Genomic DNA, 12,324 nt, shown 5'->3' on the forward strand with positions numbered 1-12,324 from the left:
CCAACATGTTCACATTGGACTCAGTGGAGCTCTGTCCGCTGTGTGTTGATGGTCGCGAGATGTGAAACTGTAGTCGTCATTATCATCACCATGATTATCGTTTGAAGGAAAAAGGTCGTTTGTGCATGCTTTGATATGCCATTTTATTGTGTTTCGTCCATAGCAAAGAGGTGTACGTATGGGCAGATCGTGGTAATTTATGAGGGAAATTAGTGAATATAAAGATAATTTGTATGGTTTTATTGAATGCCTGTTACAGTTGAGAATACACTACAGCTGATTTCGTGTTAACTGCGACCGAGGGTTTCTTAAACCATGGCCAACAAACAGTTCTCCTGCAACAATACCTGTCCGATCAGTCACTTTTTGTTCAAAGTGTCTCACGCCACACGCACACTCACGGGGATGCTTATTCTCTCTGTTTGGCATCGCCAGTGTCATCTAACTATCATTACACCCACCACAAGCGTTGCTTATAGTTGTAGGCAAGATGAAGTGCATTGTTTATTGTGTATTGTTTATTGTGTATTGTGTATTTTTTATCGTGTATTGTGTATGTTTTCAATCAATACCAGCGTACCCTTCGGCACCAAGTCACTCAAACCACCGCATGTCCAGAAGAGGTCTCCCGTGTCCGGTTCCAGCCTTGAAATGCACACTCTTTTTAACCTTTCACTTAAAACATTTCTGCACGCTGCCATGTTTTTTGTCAACATTTTCAATCCCGTAAATGTTAAAAAAAGGTTTTCCAGGAAGATTATGCGTCTTCTAATGTGAAGCTCCTGAAAGCACTGGAGGCCATTGGCGCGGTGGGCAGGAACCTAACGCAGCATCAGGATCCGCCATTTGTGAGATGAGGCTTGCAGGATGAATTTAGCAGCTGATCAGCTGTGATGGCATATTTCGTGCAGCTGCTATTAAACTCGCCAGATTTTGCAATTCGGATGATTGATTAAAATGTATCGACGACATTTGTGTATTGTTCCCACACACAGACGCCTCTCTCTGTGTTCTACAAGAAACTGTTTGTATCCTTCATGTCTCCAAATAGCGTCTGATCAAAAGAATAAACAAGTTAGTAGTTTAGTTGTGTGTCCTCGCTTTCTCTGTGTCTCTCATTCTCTCAGTCTGCTCCTGTTGCCTGTTTTCACTCTTTTTTTCTGTTTTTTTTTTTTTTTTTTTTTTGAAACCGCAATCTTTGACCATCCAAAACCCGGTGGTGGTGGTAGTAGAAACCGCCACGTTATTGCAAGAAAACTCACAAATCAGGCCCGAAATAAGCTCTAACTTTCGTAAACAAAAATAAATTTAGTTTTTTTCTTTTATTTACTTTTTTCTGTTGACCTGACGCTGAAAGTAATTGCGGTCTAACGCAAAGTCTCCGTATAGAAATCTGAGCACGGCTGGTGGCAGATATTGCGGATCCATAAATCCAAAGAATAATAGGGCTTCAGTCGTGTGTTTGGTCATTACATAGGTTAAAGAAAGGGTAAAGGTCGTTGATAACCTTATTTTAGGTCGTTTGGGGAGTGAGGTGTTGGAGACCTCATTTTTCTCGGGGCCAGCTGTATGTGAAGGTGTAAGGATGGTGCCCATCTCCATTCCTGGTTGCCTTCATTACCTTCCCCTAATCTTTATGTAGTCAATTACCCATCCCCGACAGCTGGGTCGAGGAGGAGATTTTCTGCGCCACGTGGGTGTCGAACCGGCTCGGTTCGGACGCTAATGGTCTAATCACTCGACTATCGGTCTCTCCCCTTATATAACTCTAGTTTCTGATGAAATAATCTTTCCTTACCATTACATACGCCCAGTCACAACCATTATCACTACTTTTAAGACCGGGAACTGTACTCATGTGATGTTAAAAGTCTCGCTCGTCCGTTTTTCGTTTCTGGTCAGCGTTGGAAGGAATCCTGGGAACCCACGTTTTATCTTTCTTGGGATGATGGTGGTGGATATTTTTCTGTGTGTGTCCGCGCGTCCCTCACTTATTTGCGTTATAGGCAGCAAAATGATCTCCCTTCGTCTGACCCTAGCACGAAGAGTTACCTACCCAAGCCCAGTATCGATATTGCTAGCCACTTACCTGCCAGTCAGAGCTCGGTTGTAGCTCACCGTGGCAAGCCTCTATTGGCAGGTTGATTGTACAGTAGGACAAGTCTTCCAGCGCGTGCGAGCTAGTTTGTAACCTGTCTCCTGGAAACTACAAAGAGAAAGCAGACGCTTCTATCGTCCGTTGTCATTTAATCCACAAATCGAAGTCCGAACAAGAGTCTGGCAGACATGATAAGGAGTCGTGCTATTTATAACTTGCTTTTCCTGCCTCCCAGACCTGCAAGTTCACAGTCCTCGTGAATTATTGAGAGCCAAAAATCTTGACAAATGAATCAAGGATTTTTAAAACATTTTTTTTTCTGCTAACCCCCTCCGTTATAAAAAAAGACCCCTCCCCGCAAAAAACAACTAAAAAACTGCAAATTCTGTATTTATAGCTTCAAGTTATCTTAAGTAGATTACTCCTGTTGCCAGATAATCACAGAGAGAATATAACTCTTCATTTACAAACTACACATTGCAGAATGCATAACTCTAACTTTCGTAAACAAAAATAAATTTAGTGGGTTTTTTTTCTTTTATTTACTTTTTTTCTGTTGTCCTGACGCTGAAAGTAATTGCGGTGATGTCTTGAACGATGTTTTTAATAACAGAAAAAAGTTAGGGAGGGCCTGACACGTCCTCTCATACCTTCTCAGAGTTTGGATACTTGATTACAAGTTTACTGTAAGTGATGTGCAAATTAACTTTACGAGCTTCGCATCCAACATTTCTTGACATTTTCAGGTCCAGCTCCTTCCTTAAAACATACCTACAGCCAGCATTCCACTACCTGCTTTCATTTTTCTTTCCCTTGTTTCCTCCTTATCCAGCTTGGTTGGTTGGTTGCTTGATTGGTTGGTTTTGTTTTTTGTTCTGTTATTTATGTTTTTGTTTTTGTTTTTTGTTGTTGGTTTTTTTTGTGTGTTTTTTTTTTTTGTTTTGTTTTTATTTGCCTTCTGTATTTTTGAACAGGTAGCTGTTTAGGAAGCTATGAAGTAGAGAACTGAAAACATTCATAACATGTGCAGACTTTTTACAAAGACACATTATGTAAAAGAGCGACTTAAGAAAAAAATGATAATCTAGGATGTGAAAATTACTAGTTTTGCTAGAAGATGAGTCATTCCTGAGTGCAGCACGTCTGTCATAGCTGACAGCCCCCAAACACAAGACACAAAACCTTGAGTATTGCTGGACACAGCCAAGAACTCGACAAGGTCCATTAGACAACCATTTCTGCTTCAAGTGTCGCAGATCAGCTAAGAGGCTGAAGACGACATTTGAAAGTGTTTTGGCGACCCACTCACTGTCAGTGGCTGTTTGTTTCATGTTACTTGATGCTACAAGAAGCCATAGCCTCGGGTCTTGATGTTTGTGTAATGGCGGAGGCATTCGAGATGAAGACACTGTACACAAAGATGTCCGGAGCTGTGGCCACCACATGCCAATCATGGAGGGAAGCTCTGGGGCTGGACTGGAGGTGCCTATATGTCTCCCACATTGCTTTAGCTCCGTCTTTTACCTACAAACCCAGGAACCCACACGATAGACCAACATTCTACAGATTATCCGCCGACCTTGTTTGAACTCAAGAACCTCGCTAAGCCTCCTACATGCTAGGCTTTCGAGGTCGCTCTGGAGATTAATGTTCTAAAGATTAATTCAGAAAAAAATAAAAATAAAAAGTAGCTGTGCATGTATAAGCCCTGGTTACATGATTTCTAAGATTGAGCAAGAGGCGGGTATGCAAGTTTTGACCTGTGAACAGTCATGCGCAAACAATCTTGATGCTCTTCAGACGGCGTCTCCTGGATGCTCATTTATACATCTGAAATTTTGGAACAAACTTGTAAGGTCTTGCAAACCAGGCCTTGATGGTTAGCATTACAAACTACTCCTTTTTTCATTAGGTCTGTGACCAATTTTGACCTGCCACTATGTGAACAGCATGCATCTTGCAGAGTGGAGTATGGACAGGGCAGGGGATTGCAGTGCAGAGGATATTCTCTTTTTTGAGAACATAATTAGTTTCCGAGTGGAAAGACTCCCTGCTGCTCGGACCTTTTCATGATGGAGCGCAATCATCGTGTGTAGTTCTGGACTTGATTTCTTGTAGCAGAATGGTAAGAACGGAGAAGCAGACGACAGAAGCATCAACGGATAAAGGTTTAGGGGAAAGAACAGACTGAGAAGAGGTGTTAAAATTTAACCTTAAATCCATGCCACCGTAAAGGTGTCAGAATAAAATAAACAGCACCATTGCCAGCACCACCTTGCAATCAGCCCCTGGACATTTTCGCAGTCACAGATACCACAGACCCTCCCACACAAAATATAGCAAGAAGAAGATTGCTAGAATTCAGACACAACTTACCACAACCTAGAAAGTTGATCTCCAGGCCTACACAGACCTACACAGGCATCACATCACCCTAATATTAAAATAATAGGAGTGGTCGATCTTTTCCCGAAGAACATAACTATCTCGGCCAGACTCTCAAACCATCCATCATTATGTACAGCTAAAGTGACCACTATACAAACAGCATTAGAGACAATCATACATAAAATTACGGAGACCAAGTGGGGAGAATATCTTGTAGTATCTGACACTGTCAGTAACGGTCTGTGGGCTCAGGTACTCATTCTCGACAGCTGGGTTGACACCTGGGTATCGAACCTGCATACCTTTGGGTTTGCATGCATTTACTCTCTGAAGAATGTAGACGATCAAGAATCAAACAGAATCCAACACGAAATGACAGACTTACATATGGAAACATGGATCCTGAAACCAGGGTTTCTCTTTTCTTGACATGCCTGCTGAACGTGAGAGCAAAGAAAAGCAGTTGAAAGAGAGACACCAACAACTGCAGCAACACATCACGGAACAACGACCCTTTGATCCCCGTTACCCCATGGTTCTTATCCCCTCCTCCACCACCATAGAGCTAAATCGCTTGTAAGTGAGAGCATTTCATTCTCTTTCATCAGCAACAACAGCAACAACAACAAATCTAGAGATGTGAGTGGCTCCTAAAGGCAATGTCAGACATGACCACTCCCTGCGCTCTCATCAAAGACGCAGCTCTGGCTTCTTTGTTTTGTTGTTGTTCTCTTTTGTTTCGTTTGTTTGTTTTTGTTTTTGTTTGCTTTTTGGTTTGTTTTTTGTTGTCTTTTGTTTTTTGCGTGGACCTTTTCGTAATCAAGTAACGTTTCTTGTCAGAAGCTGTGAGTTATGGTCTTTTCATTTCTTAGTTGTGTTCTCATCGGTTTCTTTTTCCGCTTTACAGCTTCTCCTCCCTCCATTTACCTAACGTTTCCCTCCGTGGCGACAGAGAGCAGGAAGCTTTACAGAGGTCTCGACACACACACACACGCTCTCGCGCACACACTCGAGCGCGCGCGCACACACACACACACACATCCACAGGCTGCTTTTTCGTGCGTGTGCCGGCCTCTGTTTCTTGTTTCATTAACGTTTTTTGGCGGTTTCTTTTTTTCTTTGGTTTTTTTTTTTACTCGACACCACAGAGTTAATAGCTTCGACAACTTTGCTTTATGTGAACCTCGCATTTGGCAGGGCCTGGTCTCGGCCCTGCGGGAGAATGTTTACGGACAGGCATTTCCGCACAGATATTGGGGGGGAGAGGGAGGGTAAGGTTCGGGATAACCTAAACCAACGGGAGGACTGTAGATGGAAAAATCAATGGCGCTCTCCCGCGGACAATTACGCAAGAGCCCTGCTTCATCTCGTGCTCATAGCATAATCCATTTAGTATGGCGCAGTTTGCGCCTTGCCCACCGCTCCTCCCGAGCCCGTCCTCGGTCTTGGCGGGCTAACGACCTCAAGTGAGCACCCACAATCAAATGAACGCCGCGCCACCAGCGATCTCCTCCAAGAAGACCAGCAGGCCAACGAGGAAATAAAAACCCGAAGTTGAAGAAAATTCCTCCAGCAGCCTTTTTTTAAAAAATAAAAAAAAAAAAAAAAACAACGCGTGGAAGGTCAGAGGTCATGCGGTTTTCTCTTGTATTTTCTCCACTCAGCACCGGTACGTGTGCCTGTTACTGACTGCTTCTGATACTTTTCTGTACATGATTTCTTATATGTGGATGTGTCTGTTGAGAATTGAGATACCCCAGCAAAAGCTAGGCTCACCACGTTTTTTTAAATTGACATTTTCACCAAAAAAAGAAAGGATGATAAACTTTAGTAATCAACCCTCGAATGCAAACTTATAAATATAATATCCCTGTGTGTGTGTGTCACTTAGGACGACGATGTCATCGGGGTCACAAGCAAACAATCATGGACTGCAGACACAGGTCACGTGACCCTGTACATCTCGAGGGAGAAAAGTCTATTTCCGGTTGTGTCTTCACTGCGGTCGATCAGTTTAACTGTTGCAAGAATTATTGCTGTAAATACACACCGTTTCCTTCGGCGAAAAATTGCTTCTGATGAACTGCTATTTAAAATTAAACGAACTGTGGACTTAACTGTATGATGTGATTGACTGATATATGACTGATCTGCCTGTCGTTTCTAAAATGTTCGGTGTCAATACACGGTCTGTCTCTCAACGTCCATTTTTCACGATAAGCTCTTTAAAAATGAAATACTTGTTTAATTCTAAAATCTCATGCAGATTTATTGTAGCTTGCTCTTGGAAACCAGCATGTGACCTGCTCTGTGCACTTGTCCAACCTGGAATGTTTTAAACATGGTTGGGGTGAGTGACAAAGAGAGAAAAAGGGAGAGAGTGACTTGACATTTGATATCTTTAATATATTTAATTTCTTCAATGCGAATTGATGGAGATTTCAAGAATATAAAAACAAACATATACAAATGAAGATTTTCGCTTAAATTAATTCTAATCCAGGAATACATCTGAGAACATGAGGTCAGTAAACAACAGCAAAAAGAATTCTTCTTCCAGGTATCAGCTGGATGTCATGCTTTCCTTGTTTATTTATTTCTATTTCTAACTCATTGAGAAAATTGAGAACACGAGAGGATAAGTAAACACATTTGCTTGGCTGCTGTTGGATATTGTAGAAGATCAGTGTGAACAGCTTTTTCTCGGACATGCACCGACTGAACTGTCAACTCCTTTCAACGCCTGGTTCATTCTTCTCTAACATCCGTTTTCTTCAGAATGCTCTACAATCAATATCTAATAACTGAGACTAAGGCACATTTAAAGTCCATGATGGCCACATACAATTTCTTGTGCTTTGAAAGACATTCTGTATAATAGCAAAAGCGTGTAGGTGTGATTTATTGTGTTATGGCCATTTCTAAAGCCAGCCTTGTCTTCTATTGCTTCCTGTTCTTTTTCAGTCTGTCTTCTCGCTCTCCTGTTTTATGTCTGTATAGCTTTTGTTTAGCACTCTTGTTATTGCAAACTTCTTGTAACTGGCTGGTTGATTGATTTCACCTTTTTTCGTAAATTGATTCGATTATGGACTTTGAGCATTCACTTGGAAATGTACCTTTTCTCAAACAGGAGATTACAGAGGTTTAACAGAAAATTAAAAACATCTGTATTAGCATGTTTAATCATTTCGCTTATAATTATTCTGCACCAGCACTTTTGTCACTTTTAGGCTGTCTCTTCCTGTATTGTTATTAATGGTGGAGGGGGAGGTAGAGGGAGCACTGACCTTTCCACCTAAGGTTCGGGAAAGGCCAACTTGCGAAAGTAGAACAACAAAGAAAAAAGACAGACACTGCAGATAAGGAAAATATCTTATTCCAATGCTATATAAGTAATGGGTATGCCTATAAATAATAACTGAATTTTCTTGCATTTTATTTATTTTTATTTATTTATTTATTTTTTTCCTCACGTTCACAGCATAACACATGGAATTGCTACTGATCACATTACCAGTTTGTGAATGTGTGTCTGTGTGTATATATATAGAGAGAGATTATAATTAGATATAACGGGGGAAAGAAAATAAGTGAGGGAGAGCTCCACACACGAATGACCCTGGTGTGGGTTACTCTCTGTCTCGCTCCGCCCCCTCACTCACTGTTTGTCCATTTTAGTCAATAGGCGGACCTTGCATCAAGTTTTGTAACATGATCTCTGGTAATTATGTTGCCTGAAACTATCTTGTGAAAGGTTAGGAGCTTGATCAAAAAAAAAAATTAAATAAATAAAATAAAATAAAATAAAATAAAATCACAGGAATCGCAGAGATTTGTGGGAAGGTAGAGGGCGGTTGTTTCATTTAACTCTCTTAATTATCTTCAATCTTTTTTTGTGTAGCCCAGATGGCCAGATGGTCTTACATCGCATCCGAGGAGGAAAAAAAAGACTGTATGTGAATTCTGCATATACTTTACACAAGATATTATTACTGTTACAAAGTTCAAACTGTTTTAGATGTGTGTTTTGCTGGATTACTTCCACTCCTTAGAACGCAATACTAGATTTATTGCTACAATATTGAGACATGTGATACCTGGTACAATTAAAAATTTTTAATTAAATACACTTGTCTCTATATATGACCAGTGTAACTTGCAAGCAAGAAAGCATTCTCACATTTTATGCATTAGTATGGAATAGTTACTCCCCCTGCAATCATTGATGACTGTACGACCAATTTATAAAGCTTGTGACCATACTGCAAAAATTGAAAAGTTTTAAATGGATGCAATTTAGTGGGACTGGGAGTGCAATTTTATTTCTTATCACTGGGTAAAACTTGGTGCAAAACACTTTTATCAAAATCGAGGAAATACCCTCTTGTTTATTGTAGAGACACACACCTACAGACATCACCACATTCAGAAAGAGGTCGACAAGACAGACGTCAACATTGTACAGGAATTCCGTGAATAGTAGACATGTATCTACAGAAAACAGGACTTATTCACTTAGCCTCGGTAAATAGTATATCGTGGTGAGCTTTACCTAGTCATTATTAAAGAAAAGGCACAGTACTTGTAAGAGAAACCTTTTGTATCAAAATATTGTATAATGTTAAGTGAAATAAGAGATAGCGCTGAATGCGTAGAAACCTAAAGTGCAAAGTGTCATCAAAAGCAAGTTCACACAGTAAACAACTTTGTTGAAAACATCTCCAGAATTTTCAAATCGCGTAAACATTTATGGCGTCTATAGTTTCTAACCCTTTTTACTTGATAATACGATAAGGACAGGATAACAAGAGACAAACGGTGTTATTCCCTCCAAGCTTAATGCTGATGATCACAATAAAGTTTGCAGCGTCCTTCTCATTCAAACCTTCTGACTCCAGCTTCCTGTGTTGGAGGCTTTTGTCTGAAATCTGATGCCCGCTGTCCTGCAGATGGCCTTGACCTGGAGCGAGGAGGTCAGTCGAAAGCTTTGTTGCGATCTGATGTGAGCGAGAGGTCTGAAAGCTTTGGTCCAATCTTCTTTACATGTCTGAACATGTCTGGTTTTGATCCAGACGCCAACATCCCACGGTCTGTCGCGTAAGGTTATCGGGTTGATGCTGCTGTCATTTCGCGAACGTCAGACGAAAGAGAAAAAAATCACGTGTTTGGTCTCGTCATCCGCTTCTCGCCCACACGATCCTCGTGCGCCAAACTCCGCCTTTTTCTTCTATCCGGCGATCATCGTGCGCCATTCTCTTTTTTAAAAAAAATATGTTGCTCATATTGATTTGATCCTGTTTGTGACATATGGGGGAAGAGGTTTTAGGCAACAGTATTCTTGAAAGATCGGACTTGAGGCGAGTAAAGATAAGTAGATTCTTTGCCAGAGGTAAGTTTTTAGCTGGAAACCTGTGTGTGTGTTGTATTTGCTCATTTTTGTTAGTTTGATGGTCTGTTGTGGTGTTTTTCTTCCAAAGAAGCAGCAAAAGGCTGCTTAAAGACTATTCACAATGTTTTCACCGCGTTTCTTAAGATCAATGGCTCCCTGGCTGATCACATTCATGAATGGGAGAATTAGACCTTAAAAGATTATTAGAAATGGGCTTACTGAACGTTTTTGTTATGCTACAAAGAAATACAATCATGTGGAAGAAGATGTTTTAATATCTATTTATTTTCATGACATTCAGTAGAATTTGCGTAGTAGAAGATTTCTGATCTTGTGATACTAATGCACTTAAGTATTCCCACGCATAGAGGCAGAGGGAGACAACGAGAACTGGAGACAAATAGAGAGGAGAAAGAAGGGAAATCGCGTGTAAGACAGATTTTGAAGAGCTGAATTCAAACAGCTAATGTAAGCAAACACCACTCGTCTTCTTACCCACATTGTCGAAATGGGGGTTTCTTGGGAAAATGTTTTATGTTACCTAGCTGTATGACTTGGCCGAGCATATTTACAAATGCGACCGTGGGTTGTCTCCGGTGCAGAAGACATTAATGATGGCTCAATGCATATATCATGACGGTGCCATGTCCAGCAGAAATGCTACTTTAATCTTTGTGTTGCACTGGAATATGATATACAACATCTTTCCTGGGGTTTAAAAGGCTTCCATCTGGTATCAGGCTGCTGCTGATTTTCAGGGAGATTTACGGACAGAAGTTGCAGAGCAGAAGAAAATCATCGTGATGGAAGGAAGATAGGGCAGACGTAGAAAGGGGAGAGAATTCGGACCTTCTCCCCACCCAGCCGGAACTCAGCTCCTTTGTCGTGGTCGGGAAGTCAGCACGCACTGGGACTCAAACCAGCGACATCTGTCACCAAGGGTTGAAGAACCCGCAGCCAAGCGGGAGACTGGTTTGCGGGAGGGCAATTTTTAAACCGACAGACGGAACGACTCAGCAGTTTCAATTTACGGGACTGTAAGAGCGGTTTGAACAGATGATCAAGCTGGAATGCTTCAGCAGCCTATTCGCTGCACTTTTAGTCCCGCCTGTAAGTGTTTCATTGTCCGCTCACCCATCCGTTCTCGTCCTGCGGACGTGCGGCCATTGCGAGTCAGCGGAGCTCAGTTCACTGCCGACGCACGAAATGTCCAGCAAATTGCGTTTGGCCCAATTCTCCACGCCAGCAAAATTTCTTTTCCCCAATTGCCGTTTAGAAAAGATGGGACTAGATGGCCACGCAGCCTGCTGTTTCTGGGCCTCCTTCCCAAAATGGCGCCGTGGTCTTGGTAATGACTTGCCAGTTCCCACGCTTTGATGTCAGAAACTTCGTTTGTGTGTCCTGATGTTCTTTTCTGTAATAGAAATGTTAAAAATAAATGACAAGATAAACTGCATTCCAACCTTATAGCTGTAATTGTGTATTTCGAAAGAGTATGTGAATTTGTCCCTTCTCTGAAAACAATGTTTCGAAGCATTCACTTTGCTGTATGTTCGTTTATCATCCTGTGTCGTTTGGTGCTGCGTAGAAGCTGCTTTTGTGGTGAATATGGTCTACTTCATATATGAGATAAATCACTTGATAAATTACCAAGGTAAAAAATTGCTGCCATGGCTTCATGTCTCGTCCCTACGTCATGGATGCACGTGCTGCAGCCGCGACTGCGCTGTGAACTCATAATCCAAGGTTCAACGAGTGCCTGGCGTTTGCTGGGTCATCATGCAACTATAGTATGCATTGTTGTTGTTTGTTGTTGTTGTTGTTGTCGTTGTTGTTGTTGTTGTTGTTGTCATCATCATCATCATCATCATCATCACCACCACCACCAACAGCATTAATTTGTTGCTAGTGTCAGCATATGCAATATATCAGACATGCCATGAGACATTCGTGACCCAGGATTATCTTTGGGGTGGTGAATGGGTAGGTCGTCAGATTATTAACCAACAAAAGAGATTCTCTCTGTCTCTCTCACACACACGATAGTGAGAGTGAGAAAGAGATTGATTGAGAGAGAAGGGTAGCGATGGACAAAGATGGGTAAAGAAAACACTGGCAGATAAAGACGGTTCACGGAATAGCTTTCTCTTTTCTCAACACATCTGGTTTCAAAAGTCTGAGGGGGGAGGTTGTTTAGTCTGCTTTGAGCGGCAACCGTGGGGACTCAGCAAAGTATCTCGAGCTAACAGACCTCGGCCTTGGTTCCCCGTCAGTCCATCTGGACAAACATTGCCAAGTCGCAGCGATCTGTGGGACGGACGTTAAGATTAAACGGATTCCGAGAGGCTGTTGGGCAGCGATGTGAACAGTTGAGTCTCAATGCCCTTCCTTATTTATTCCTTTTCTTCTTCCTCTCTTTCCTCCATTCACAAATTTGAATTCTGAGCTG

Source organism: Pomacea canaliculata, linkage group LG3 (assembly GCF_003073045.1).
Source record: "Pomacea canaliculata isolate SZHN2017 linkage group LG3, ASM307304v1, whole genome shotgun sequence".
Lineage (NCBI taxonomy): Eukaryota > Metazoa > Mollusca > Gastropoda > Architaenioglossa > Ampullariidae > Pomacea > Pomacea canaliculata.